Consider the following 15,334-nt stretch of genomic DNA (forward strand, 5'->3'; position numbering starts at 1 on the left):
GTCCTTTTGCAGCAACCCATGAGGTTTTGGGGTACTGCTCAGGTTTGTAGTAGGTCCCATCAGCATTGAGTTTTCTCTAAAAGGCAATGCCCTCTTTCCTAGGGTTCCTGTTCAAGATCTACATTTTGAGCACATCACAAAGAGTCTGATGCCCTTTGAGGCTTTTGTATATGCCTGTCACATACAATTCCTTCAACCCTGCATTGTCGTCAGTGATACTTGTGGTATCCTCAGATGAGGAATTTGTGACCACAGAGACAGTTGAAGAATTTGCAGCAATAGAAGCATTTGAACATTCAAGTGAAGAATTAGCAAATTCATGCACAATGCATTTCAGACATGGTGGAATAAATTCTTCCTGAGCGGAACTGATCTATTGAGCAAGCAATTAATCATTTTCCTTCTGAAGATCTTCATAACTCACCCTTAGCTTTTCAAGATCTTGCTTTCTTTAAAGAAATTCATAAGAAAGCTTCTCATGATCAGATAAGAGAGTGTTATGATGACTTTGAAGATTGTGAAACTTAGACTGAAGTCTTTGAAGATTATCAGTCAAAGTCTTAGTTCGATTCAATTCCTCACCCAACATATCATCGCTTTTGTCTAGCAGATTTTGAATCTTTTCCAAAGCCTTTTGTTGTTTAACAGCAATTTTAGCAAGTTTTAAATAGCTAGGTTTGAGATTGTCATCAGATTCATCCTTACTAGATTCAGAGGTGGGATGTTTGAGTACCTTGGCACCTTTTGCCATGAAGCAATAGGTGGGAGCATAGTCATCGACGCTCTTATCAGCAGAATTGGGGAGGTTATTTTCTTCAGTGTTGAAGATGGACTTGCTGACATAAGAAGTAGCGAGGGCTAGGCTCACCACACCAGAGTCTGACTCCTCAGATTCCTCCTCTTCCACATTTTCCTCAGATTCAGCTTCAGAGTCCATTTCCTTGCCCATAAATCTCCTACCTTCTTGGAACTGATCTTCTTGTGAGATGAACACTTTGAAGATTTTGATGACGAGGACTTTGAAGATTTCTTCTTCTTCTTTTAGTCATCAGAATCGTCATCTTTGTACTTCTTCTTCTCCGATTCCTTTTCCCACTGAGGACAATCAGACATGTAGTGACCGGATTTCTTGCATTTGTGGCAAGTCCTCTTTTTGTTGTCACAAGATGAGGAATCATCACTTCTTGAAGACTTTCCAAAGCGACCATGGCGAGAGAACTTCTGGAATTTATTCACGAGCATTGCTAGCTCTTGGCTCAGTTCTTCAGGATCACTAAGGCTGCTACCAGAATCTTCACCTTCAGATTCAGAGACTGCCTTGGCCTTCAGTGCACGTGATCTTCCAAAGCTCGGTCCATAGAGGTCTCTCTTCTTAGCAAGCTGGAACTCATGAGTATTTAGCCTCTTGAGGATATCAGTAGGATCTAGTGACTTGTAATCTGCTCGTTCTTGAATCGTCAGGACAAGGGTATCGAATGAGGAATCAAGTGATCTCAGCAATTTCTTCACCACCTCATGGTCGGTGATGTCAGTGGCACCAAGTTCTTGAAGCTCATTTGAGATGTGAGTGATACGATCGAAGGTTTGCTGGACATTTTCATTGTCGAGTCTTTTGAAGCGATTGAAGAGATTGCAAAAACATCAACTCGGGAGTCATGTTGGGTGGAGACTCCTTCGTTTACCTTGGACAACATGTCCAAAATCAGCTTTGCTGTTTCCAAAGCACTCACTCTGTCATACTGTCCTTTGCTCAGATGGCCACATATGATATTCTTCGCTTGAGAGTCGAGTTGCTTGAATCTCTTCACATCAGCAGCGTTCACTGTAGCGACTAGACCTCAAACAATCTAGTCTCTGTGCATCAGTGTCATCCCTGGATCGGTAATACTGACATGCATAGTACTTGAGGATTTATAACAGAGTTTCAATCACACACTTATTACATCAAATGTCTCAAAAGAGAACTTATTGCAATAATATGGCTTAAGGCCATCTAAATACGATAACAGCGGAAGGCTTGGAAGATAAAGTGAGTCCATCAACTCCAGCGGCATAGCTGAGTGAACAACAACGACCTATGGCACCTTACTCGTCATCTGAAAAGTCTGCAACATGATATGTTGCAGCCTGAAATAGGTCAGCACATGGAGTATGCTGGCAAAGTAACACATAGAGTAATGAATAGATAAATTCTATCACTACATGCATATATGGCTGGTGGAAAGCTCTATGGTTATAGTTTTGCATAAAGCCATTTTTTCCCTACAACAACGGAATAAATTTTTATTTAACTATCATGGTGGTTGTTAAACATTGAGAAGGTTCCTCCAACTCAATCCCAATTAAGCATCATCAATTAACCCAACTAATTAATTTAGAGTGATGAGATCAACATGATAATCCAAGAACCAATCAAGATGTCCATAACCGGGGACACGGCTAACCATGATTAGTTTGTACACTCTTCAGAGGTTTGCACACTTTTCCCCACAAGACTCGATCTCCTCCGTTGGATTTCTCGCACTACATGATGTTTGAGAAACGGATGACGGAGACACAGTCTTTCAGAAACATTAACTCTTTACTCTGGGTGGACAGTTACACCTACTTTCCCCTACATCTACTAGCCCACCACTAAAAGAGGTCATGCAACATACTCAACTATGCTAGAGCCCATAATAGCTTGTGGCTGCACATGGAAGTTTCTAGCATGAATAATCTTATGATCCCTTTGAGCCTGGGTGGTGAACCGTAGGATGATCACATGGGTACTCCAGGATATCCTAGGACAACACTGGATTCTCCAGGTGCCCGCAACCAATCCACCCAGATGTGTATTTAAGTAGCCACCTTAAGTTAACCTTTAATTAACAATACTCACATCTGTCATGGATACACTCATCCAATCCACGTCTACGAGCATAGCATAGCAATCCTAAGCATAACATAGAAGTAACTCTCAAAGGTTTGATAATAAAAGGGCAATAGGTTCTAGCTCATCATCTACTTCCCAAACCCACATGTTATTCAGATCCTAACCATGCAATGTTTGAGGATTGGAACTAATGCATAAAAACATGGGTAATAAAGGGATATGATCAAAGTGTTAGTTGCCTTGCCGATGATCCACAAAACCTAGAGACTCGTAGTAGCACGCTTTGCACTCTGGGACTTCTATCACAAACAAACAATAACATACATAAGCACTCAACTAAAAGCATGGGTAAAACTCAAATAATAAGATCTAACCAGAAAGTTCAACTGAAGAACTCCGGTTTGCAAAAAGAATCAAATCAAACGGAGCAACGAAACTCAAACTACGAAAGAAACAAGATCCGATGGCTAATCTAGACTAAAGTCAAATTTTACAATACCAAAATCTTGTTCAACTTGGTTAAACATAAAGAGGGATTTGAAAGGAAGATCTAGGCGCTTGTTTCATCTAAATCAGACAAACAAGCAAAAAGTTATACTAGATTGAAGATTAGGGCAGAAATCATGATAAAAATTAATCGCGGAAAAACCCTGGAAAATAAAGCGAGACGAACAGGCTAACGAACGAACGTTCGCTATCTGCGCTTAACTGACGAACAACGTTCGTTAAAACGAAGGTACGAACAAACGTCCGCTATTGAGCTAAAACAAAAAAAATTGAACCGATCTGAAAAAAGTTGATCTAGGGTTTTCTAAAAAATGATCGGTTTTTCCGAGAAAACCGGACGGCGGCGGCGGCTACCTCGGCAGGCGGGGCGGCGGCAGGGTCGGGGCGGCTCTGGCAGTCGGCGACGGGGTCGACAGTGGCTCTGACGGCGGTGGGCGGCGGCGCGGGCTAGCGGCGGAGGCAGCGGCGCGGCGCGACGGCTAGGGTTTGCGGGGCCGTCGACTTGGGCTAGTGGGGTGGCGGCCTCGGCCCCTTATAAAGGACGATCGGGCTAGTGTGCGGGTCGGGCACGGCCCGGTTAGGTCGGTTAGCTTTTTTAAAAAAAATTGACGCGCGGAAAAACAAATAAAAGAAATAATAAGTGGAGTCCAAAAATCCTGAAATAAATTTTCACTGTCCTAATAATATTGCGAACAAAGTGAACATTTATTTGGGCCTCTAATGCAATTTTGAAAAACGCATTCTTTTTCCTAATTCAAATAAAATAGCAATAAAAGTCCTAATAAAAATTCTTATTTGATTTTAACCTTTTTTCTCCAATATTTCTTTTATTTTGGAGAAGTCATTTTATCTCCTCTCTTTTATTTTAACATTGGAAATATTCTGAGAGAAAATGATTAAAACCAAATGATCCTCTTTTCAAATATTTGAGAAAACTCAAATATGAAAATAACGAAATCTCCAACTCCCTTTGTGGGTCCTTGAGTTGCGTAGAATTTCTAGGATCAACCAAAATGCAATAAAATATGATATGCATATGATGATCTATGTATAACATTCCAAATTGAAAATTTGGGATGTTACAAACCTACCCCCCTTAAGATGAATCTTGCCCTCGAGATTCGGGTTGACTAGAAAATAGGTGTGGGTGGTCCTTCCGTAGGCCTTCCTCTCGTTCCCAGGTGGCTTCCTCCTCGGTATGGTGGCTCCACTGAATTTTGCAAAACTTGATAACCTTGCTGCGTGTGACTCGGCTGTCAAACTCGAGAATCTTCACTGCTTTCTCCTCGTAGGTCAAATCACTATCCAGCTGAATCGCTTCCAGTGCCACTGTATCTCTCAGAGGAATATCGGCTATTCTCTGTGTGGCACTTCTTTAACTGGGATACGTGAAACACATCGTGAACTTCTGACAATCCTTCAGGCAATTCCATCTTGTAAGGAACTTCTCCCATACGTTCCAAAACTTTGTATGGTCCCACAAAACATGGTGCTAACATTCTGAAAGTGCAACTATCCCTAGGTGGTTTTGGTAATTCATAACAACATATAGCTCATTGAGCTAATGCTATTCCAAGACTATTATTTTAGGAAAGCTCAATGAATGGCATGGCATGGATGATGAAAGTGGATCCCTCAAAATACTAAGGACAAAGGATTGGCTCAAGCTCAAAAGCTCAAGACTCTTCATTTTACATTTTAGTGATCCAAGATCACATTGAGTCTATACGAAAAGCCAATACTATCAAGAAGGGATGAGGTGTTGCTTAATGAGCCTCTTGCTTCATGTGCTTAGTGATATGCTCCAAAACCCTCAACTACTTTCCCACATCCACAAATGACCTAAACCTAAAGCCAAAATCGGTCACACCGATTCTTTCTATCCGGCGCCACCGATTCCAAAAGTCATAGCCACTGCCACAAACCCTAAGCAAATCGGTCTTACCGATAGGGATCTCGGTCTCACCGAGATGGGGTTGCAATCTCTCTGTTTCCCTTCGTAACGTTTCGGTCTAACCGAAGTGAGCGATCGGTCCCACCGAGATTGCAATGTAAACTCTCTGTTTCCTTTTTGTAACATTTCGGTCTCACCGAAAAGAGCAAATCGGTCCCACCGAGTTTACCTGACCAACTCTCTGGAAAGCTTATTACCAAATCGGTCTCACCGAGTTTGTGTAATCGGTCTCACCGAGATTACGTTATGCCCTAACCCTAACCGAATCGGCCTCACCGAGATGCATGTCAGTCCCACCGAAAATCACTAACGGTCACTAGGTTTACTAAATCGGTCCGACCGAGTTTAACGATTCGGTCCCACCGAGTTTGGTAAATTGTGTGTAACGGTTAGATTTTGTGTGGAGGCTATATATACCCCTCCACCTCCTCTTCATTCATGGAGAGAGCCATCAGAACGAACCTACACTTCCAACTTACCATTTCTGAGAGAGAACCACCTACTCATGTGTTGAGGCCAAGATATTCCATTCCTACCATATGAATCTTGATCTCTAGCCTTCCCCAAGTTGCTTTCCACTCAAACCCTCTTTCCACCAGATCCAAATCCTATGAGAGAGAGTTGAGTGTTGGGGAGACTATCATTTGAAGCACAAGAGCAAGGAGTTCATCATCAACGCACCATTTGTTACTTCTTGGAGAGTGGTGTCTCCTAGATTGGCTAGGTGTCACTTGGGAGCCTCCGACAAGATTGTGGAGTTGAACCAAGGAGTTTGTAAGGGCAAGGAGATCGCCTACTTCGTGAAGATCTACCGCTAGTGAGGCAAGTCCTTCGTGGGCGACGGCCATGGTGGGATAGACAAGGTTGCTTCTTCGTGGACCCTTCGTGGGTGGAGCCCTCCGTGGACTCGCGCAGCCGTTACCCTTCGTGGGTTGAAGTCTCCATCAACGTGGATGTACGATAGCACCACCTATCGGAACCACGCCAAAAACATCCGTGTCTCCAATTGCGTTTGAATCCTCCAAACCCTTCCCTTTACTTTCTTGCAAGTTGCATGCTTTAATTTCCGCTGCCTATACACTCTTTGCATGCTTGCTTGAATTGTGTGATGATTGCTTGACTTGTCCTAAAATAGCTAAAATCTGCCAAACTCTAAAATTGGGAAAAGGTTAAGTTTTTATTGGTCAAGTAGTCTAATCACCCCCCCCTCTAGACATACTTCAAGGTCCTACAAGTGGTATCAGAGCTTGGTCTCCATTTGCTTTGATTTCCATAGCTTTTGGTGGTCATAGCCTTGGTTTCACAACCTAGGAGAGTATGGCGTCTAGCGAGGGAAATTATCACCGTAGAGGTCCTTACTTTGATGGTACTAATTTTGCTAGTTGGAAGCATAAGATGAAAATGCATATTCTTGGACATAACCCCGCCGTTTGGGCAATTATTTGTATTGGCTTGCAAGGTGAATTCTTCGATGGGAGAGAACCGAACCGTGAAGCTAATGCGGAAGAATTGAAGATGCTGCAATACAACGCTCAAGCATGTGACATCATCTTCAACGGATTGTGCCCCGAAGAATTCAACAAAATCAGCCGTCTTGAGAATGCAAAGGAAATTTGGGATACTTTGATTGATATGCATGAAGGTACCGAGTCCGTCAAGGAATCCAAGTTGGATGTGCTCCAAAGTCAGCTTGACAAGTTCAAAATGAAGGATGGTGAAGGTGTCGCTGAAATGTACTCTAGGCTTGCTCTTATCACAAATGAGATTGCCGGCTTAGGGAGTGAAGAGATGACCGACAAATTCATCATCAAGAAAATCCTAAGAGCATTGGATGGAAAGTATGATACCGTGTGCACATTGATCCAAATGATGCCAAACTACAAAGATCTCAAGCCAACGGAAGTCATTGGAAGGATTGTTGCTCATGAGATGTCACTCAAGGATAAGGAGGAACTTCACAACAAGTCAAGTGGTGCTTACAAAGCCTCAAGTGAAGCCCCCACATCATCAAGTGAGAAACCAACCTTCAATGAAGAATTGAGCTTAATGGTGAAGAACTTCAACAAATTCTACAAAAGTAGAAGCAAAGAAAGAAGCTCCAAGTCAAGGTCTTACAATGACAAGAGATCTTCTAGTCGAGAGCGCAATTGCTACAATTGTGGGAGACCCGGACACTACTCCAATGAGTGTACGGCACCCTACAAAAGAAGAGAAGATTCTCCAAGAAGAAGGAGCAAAAGAGAAGAATCACCACCAAGAGAGAGGAGGAGTAGAGATGATCGTTATGAACGAAGACCCTCACGGAGAAGTAAGGATTCGGAAAGAAAGGACAAGTCATCAAGGAGCTACACAAAACGAAGACATCAAGCTCATGTTGGTGAATGGGTTTCCGGCTCCGACTCCGACAATCACTCCGAGAGAAGCTATCACTCCGACTCCGAATATACTCAAGATGAAGGTGTTGCCGGTCTAGCACTTGTGTCAACCAACTCCTACGACATATTTGACTCACCAAATGAAGGTGTTGGAAGATGCTTCATGGCCAAAGGTCCAAAGGTAACACATCCCGAGTATGTTGATTTTAATAGTGATGAAGATGACTTGCTTGTGGATGATGATTTACTTGTTGACAACTCTAGTGATGAATACTATGATGAAACGTCAATTAATCATGCTAATCAAACGAATGACAATGATAAGGAGAAAATTGAGCTTCTAACTAAAGAACTAAACACTCTTAAGTTGGCTCATGAAACTATCTTCGAAGATCATCGAGAACTTTTAAGGGCTCATGAGAAGTTACGCTTTGAAAAGCTCAATCTTGAGCAAGAGCATGAGTTCTTAAAGGCAATCAATGATGATCTCCGCAAGAAAAGTTCTTCTTACATTGCCAAGCGTTTACTCTTATCTACTTACATGCCTCAAGTCAAGTCTAGTAACAAGTACAAGAAAGATACTTCCTCTAGTAGTAACAATAATAATGTCAAATCCAATGTTGTTGCTTCTAGTAGTTCTCTTGATTCCACTAATGATTCTCTTAGCCAAGTTACACTTGAGCAAGAAAATAGTTTATTGAAGGGAATTATAGAGAAAGGTGTTTACAAGAGCCTTGCCGGGAGTAAGCAATTCGAGGAAATTGTACGCAAGCAAGGAAGGCACCGGAAGAATCAAGGTGTTGGTTTTGAACGAAAGTTCAACGCCAATGGAGTTGAGTGGGAAGAAGATCAATACCCCAAGACAAAGTTTGTTCCTCAACAAGAGAAGTATGATCCTACTTCCTTCAAGGGGACACAAGCTCAAGATGATCTTCCACCACAAGACCACAAGAACAAAGGCAAGGACAAGCTTCAAGAAGAGATTGATGCATTTGAAGAAGCACCTAAAGCCTCGTTCAGTTGGGTCCCCAAGACTACGTCAAGTTCTACTTCATCAAGTACAACTACAACTCCAAGGATTCCCATCAAGATGATGTGGATCCCGAAGAAGAAGAACTAGAGAGTTCTTGAGGGTGACTCCGCCAACATTCTTCACTCATATCATTTTGGCAAGAACAAGTGCAATCAACTTTCACATCTTGCACTAGTTCAAGGAGTCACAAACCCTCATGTTGGTAAGGCAAGGGACAAGGTAACCTAATGTTTTCATGGACATCATCTTGTGTGTGCATCACTCTATGTCTATGGATATTCTTGTTTGTTCCTTGTGGGACTAACCCATGTAGGCAAGTTGAAAGTGCAACTCACTCCAAAGGATTGCTCCAAATGATCTACATCAACATTGAGCATCTACATCTTCAACACCTACATGAAGTCATCATCGACAAAACCCAAGGTTAGTTCATCCCTCTAAGGGGGGATCTCACATCTAGGGGGAGCTTAACTCTAAGAATTGAGTCAAAGCAACTCTAATGGTGTGAACACATTAATGCATTATGTAAAAGTGGTAACCCCACTTGAGCTTAAACGATGAGTATGACCTATGATCAAATGTTCTCATTTGACTCCTAAGTCAATATACTCATATATAGATGACCTAGTCATCGCCAATTGCTTGATAGATGCTAAAATTGGTTGTGCATGCTTTGCCACATATTTCAATTGCCATCTTATTGTGTGAGCATGTTGGTGCATATTTTACTCATTCAAGGACATCCACTTGTTGTTTTGTTTGTTTGGATTCTTTTCTTTGTGCCAAGTGGATGGACAAGAATGCCTAAGAACCTTCTTTAGCTATCTATGCTTTTCTCGTCTCAAACTCTATTCATGCTACATCACAAAATTTCATCAAGTCAGATTCGAACCACTCTGTGTGAGGAGCACTCGGAGTCCCCGATTCATCATAGACTTAAACTTCCAAAACCTCTTAGTGATTCTCGGTCCGATCGATCCTTCCATTTCGGTCCTACCGAGATCATCAAGTTGATCTGAGTTTTCAATCTCGGTGCAACCGATTAGAACTTTTCGGTCTCACCGATTTGCTGTAACTGAACACAGTTATGCATCTCGGTGCCACCGAGTTGTTCCACTCGGTCACACCGACAGGGTCGAGCTATATATATATAGCCACGGGCAAAATTTTGGAAATTTCTCCAAAACCCGTCGCTCGCGCAATAGCTCGCTCTACCATCGTGGTCTCCGGATCGTCTCCTCGTCGCCAGTAGCCTCCTGTCGCTAGTCTCCGCCGCCGTCAACGGATTTCGTCCCCGCCGTTGCCACCGTAGCAAGTCCACTGCCAAGTTAGGGTATGGACTTAATCTTTGTGCTATCCATGTCTGATTCCTGGCACATTGTTTTCATATTGATTCTTGCCACGATTGAAACTCTTCTATCCAACCAAAGTAGTTCATAGTTAGATGTGATTCAAATTTTTAGGGTTAGGTTTTCGCCGAAACCATCTCGGACCCACCGAGTTGAAAAACTCGATCTCACAGATTTGGCTTATGCCATTGCACTAGTGACTCTTGGTCTGACCGAGAATTACTAATCGGTGCAACCGATTTGAGGATTATGTGAAACCCTAGCAGTCTTGGTACCACCGAACTGAAACTCGGTCCAACCGAGATCATTAGTTTAGGTTCCAAAACTGCTTCGGTATCACCGAGTTTGAAAATCGGTGGATCCGAAATGCTTTCTGTGGAAAACTAAGACTGAACTTTTGAGTCATTCTTTTGCAAAAACCTCTGCATTTTGTGATGCTCATCTTTTCTATCTCATCTATAACTCTTCACAGGGTCAGCAGTCAGCTTTTGCAGTATGTCTGATCAAAGAGACAGCCAGAACAGGTCAGAAGAGCAGATGGACTTGAGTGAGGGCACTAGTCCGTCAACTTCAGATGAAGGGAGCAGAAGTACTCCTAGCAATTTGCCTAAGGCTGCAACTAGGCAAAGGAGGAAAAGAACTTCAAATTCACAGGATGAAGATTACAAAGCTGAGGAAGATGAGGCTACTTCCAAGAAAGTGGTGCTCAAGAAGGAATATAGCTCAGCAAAGAATACAAAGCCAGGCATGAAGACCAAAAGGCCTGCAGGAAGACAACCAATGTCCAAGGCCAGAGCATCAACTCAACTGCCAAAAAGGCCTGATCCCGAAGAGCCAGCTGCTGAAGGAAAGAAGAGGAAGGAAAGGGTCAAGAAGACCATGGCCAAAATTGTTGGTCAACCTTCCATGATGGAAGAGGAAGAGCTTGCTGCTCCAGCTCCATCTACTTCAACTGAAGCCTTCATCCAAGGAGCCATCTCTACACCATCACCAGAAGATCAAGCCTGAGAGTCGATCTAGCACTATGCATTTTCTATGAACTTTTTGGTAACTTGTTGCCAAAGGGGGAGAAAAATGTATAGATCATAGGCTTCGAGAGAGAGTGTGTTGCTTTTGTTCTCTCTTGCTTTATTTGGTGGTTTTTCAATCTTTGTTTGCTTTTGGTTGAGATACTATGCTTGTGAGACATTGATGATCATGTGTTTGATCATAAGCTACACTTATGCATGCTTGATATTATCCTATCTATCTTATGTGATCACTCACTATGCTTGGTGATGAGTGCATGTATTCATTGTTTATTATTTTGATCGCTCCACCAAGATGTATGTGACATGGAAGAGTAACCCATGAGCCTAATTCATTGTGCATTTGCAGTCCAAAGCAAATCTAAAACTATGCACAAATTTAGGGGGAGCTCTTGCTTATCACATACTTCTCAAAGCGACGATGTTATTTAAATTTTATTATCACTTGTCGAAGCTTTGATCTATATGTTTTCATCAATTACCAAAAAGGGGGAGATTGAAAGTGCAACTATCCCTAGGTGGTTTTGGTAATTCATAACAACATATAGCTCATTGAGCTAATGCTATTCCAAGACTATTATTTCAGGAAAGCTCAATGAATGGCATGGCATGGATGATGAAAGTGGATCCCTGAAAATACTAAGGACAAAGGATTGGCTCAAGCTCAAAAGCTCAAGACTCTTCATTTTACATTTTAGTGATCCAAGATCACATTGAGTCTATAGGAAAAGCCAATACTATCAAGAAGGGATGAGGTGTTGCTTAATGAGCCTCTTGCTTCATGTGCTTAGTGATATGCTCCAAAACCCTCAACTACTTTCCCACATCCACAAATGACCTAAACCTAAATCCAAAATCAGTCACACCGATTCTTTCTATCCGGCGCTACCGATTCCAAAAGTCATAGCCACTACCACAAACCCTAAGCAAATCGGTCTTACCGATAGGGATCTCGGTCTCACCGAGATGGGGTTGCAATCTCTCTGTTTCCCTTCGTAATGTTTCGCTCTAACCGAAGTGAGCGATCGGTCCCACCGATATTGCAATGTAAACTCTCTGTTTCCTTTTTGTAACATTTCGATCTCACCGAAAAGAGCAAATCGATCCCACCGAGTTTACCTGACCAACTCTCTAGAAAGCTTATTACCAAATCGGTCTCACCGAGTTTGTGTAATCGGTCTCACCGAGATTACATTATGCCCTAACCCTAACCAAATCAGCTTCACCGAGATGCATGTCAGTCCCACCGAAAATCACTAACGGTCACTAGGTTTACTAAATCGGTCTGACCGAGTTTAACGATTCGGTCCCACCGAGTTTGGTAAATTGTGTGTAACGGTTAGATTTTGTGTGGAGGCTATATATACCCCTCCACCTCCTCTTAATTCGTGGAGAGAGCCATCAGAACGAACCTACACTTCCAACTTACCATTTTTGAGAGAGAACCACCTACTCATGTGTTGAGGCCAAGATATTCCATTCCTACCATATGAATCTTGATCTCTAGCCTTCCCCAAGTTGCTTTCCACTCAAACCCTCTTTCCACCAGATCCAACCTATGAGAGAGAGTTGAGTGTTGGGGAGACTATCATTTGAAGCACAAGAGCAAGGAGTTCAACATCAACGCACCATTTGTTACTTCTTGGAGAGTGGTGTCTCCTAGATTGGCTAGGTGTCACTTGGGAGCCTCCGACAAGATTGTGGAGTTGAACCAAGGAGTTTGTAAGGGCAAGGAGATGGCCTACTTTGTGAAGATCTACCGCTAGTGAGGCAAGTCCTTCGTGGGTGACGGCCATGGTGGGATAGACAAGGTTGCTTCTTTGTGGACCCTTCATGGGTGGAGCCCTCCGTGGACTCGCGCAGCCGTTACCCTTCATGGGTTGAAGTCTCCATCAACGTGGATGTACGATAGCACCACCTATCGGAACCACGCCAAAAACATCCATGTCTCCAATTGTGTTTGAATCCTCCAAACCCTTCCCTTTACTTTCTTGCAAGTTGCATGCTTTAATTTCCGCTGCCTATACACTCTTTGCATGCTTGCTTGAATTGTGTGATGATTGATTGACTTGTCCTAAAATAGCTAAAATCTGCCAAACTCTAAAATTGGGAAAAGTTAAGTTTTTATTGGTCAAGTAGTCTAATCACCCCCCCCCCTCTAGACATACTTCAAGGTCCTACACTTTCCCTTAACTCCAAAACACTTAACTCCTCGAAGCAGGGATACACGAAGATATACTCTGTCTCCAACTTCATAAACTGTCTCCTTGCGTTTAGAATCCGCAAAACTCTTCTGCTTGGACTGGGCTACTTTGAGTCTGTTGTGAATCAATTTAACCTTCTCTTCAGACTCCTTAATCAAATCTGGTCCAAACAACTGACGGTCTCCAACTTCGTCCCATAATAACAGTGTCCTGCACCTCCTTCTGTACAATGCTTCGAAAGGGGCCATCTTCAAACTGGCTTGATAACTGTTGTTATAAGAGAACTCTACATACGGCAGATTGTCGTCCCAACTAGATCCATAATCTAGCGCACAAGCTCTCAACATGTCCTCCAGAATCTGATTGACTCTGTCGGTCTGTCCATTTGTCTGTGGATGAAAGGTCGTACTGAACTCTAGCCTAGTACCCAAAGTTTCATGCAACTAATTCCAGAACTTTAAGGTAAACTAGGTTCCTCTATCTGATACAATGGTCCTCGGAACTCCATGCATACATACGATCCTGGTCATGTATATCTTTGCCAACTTGGCACTCGTATAAGTGGTCTTCACTGGAATGAAATGAGCTACCTTCGTCAATCAATCGACTACAACCCATATCGAGTCATAGCCTGAATGAGTCCTTGGCAATCCCGTCATAAAATCCATGCCAAGCTTATCCCACTTCCATTCGGTATCGGCAATGGCTGTAGAAATCATGCTGCCTTCTGATGCTCTGCCTTCACTCTCTGACATACATCACATACTGCTACATATTCGGCAATATCCTTCTTCATTCCGGTCCACCAGAAACTTTCCTTCAAATCCAAGTACATCTTGGTGTTTCCTCATTGAATCGAATATGGCGAATCATGGGCCTCTTTTAGAATCAACTTCTTGATCTCGGGGTCATTAGGCACATATACGCGATCCTCAAACCATAAAGTATCGTGCTCATCCTCACGAAATCCTTTAGCCTTTCCTTTACTCATCCTTTCCTTTATCTCAGCAATCTCCTTGTCAGTCTTATGAGCTTCTCTGATCTTATCCATCAAGGTGGAATGAATTTCCAATGCTTCTATATAACCTCTCGGAACTATTTCCAAACATAGCTCACGAAGATCCTCTGCTAACTCCTTGGGTAAATCTCCAGTCATGAGCGTATTGACATAACTCTTGCGGCTCAACACATCGGCTACTACATTAGCCTTTCCAGGATGATAGTGCAACTTCATGTCATAATCCTTAATGAGCTCCAACCATCTCCTTTGCCTGAGATTCAACTCCTTCTGTGAGAAGATATACTTCAAACTCTTGTGATCCGTGTATACCTCACAGTGGTTTCCGATGAGAAAGTGTCTCCACGTCTTCAACTCATGCACTAGGACTGCTAACTCCAAATCATGAGCAGCATAATTTAACTCATGTGGTTTAAGTTGTCGTGAGGCATATGAAACAACTCTTCCCTCCTACATGAGCACGGCTCCAAGTCCTCGACGTGAAGCGTTGCAATACACTTGATAATCCTTACATTGGTCTGGAAGAATCAGCACTAGGGTTGTAACCAAACATTTCTTCAATTCCTGAAAACTAGCCTCACACTCCTCAGTCCATTTGAACTTGGTGTCCTTCTTCAACAACTCTGTCATGGGTTTTGCAATCTTTGAGAAATTCTCTATGAACCTCCGGTAATATCCTGCGAGTCCAAGAAAACTCCGGATCTCTCCAACTGTTGTGGGTGCCACCCATTTAGTCACAGATACAACCTTGGTGGGGTCTACTGCTATTCCTTCTCCAGATATAACATGTCCGAGGAATCCAACTTCCTTCAACCAAAACTCACACTTGTTGAACTTGGCATACAACTGATGTTCCCCGAGCTTCTCGAGAACTAAACGCAAATGCTCCTTATGCTCCTCTTCATTCTTCGAGTAGACCAATATATCATCAATGAACACTACAACGAACTTATCCAAAAACTCCATAAACACCTTGTTCATCATGTTCATG

Source organism: Triticum aestivum, chromosome 5B (assembly GCF_018294505.1).
Source record: "Triticum aestivum cultivar Chinese Spring chromosome 5B, IWGSC CS RefSeq v2.1, whole genome shotgun sequence".
Lineage (NCBI taxonomy): Eukaryota > Viridiplantae > Streptophyta > Magnoliopsida > Poales > Poaceae > Triticum > Triticum aestivum.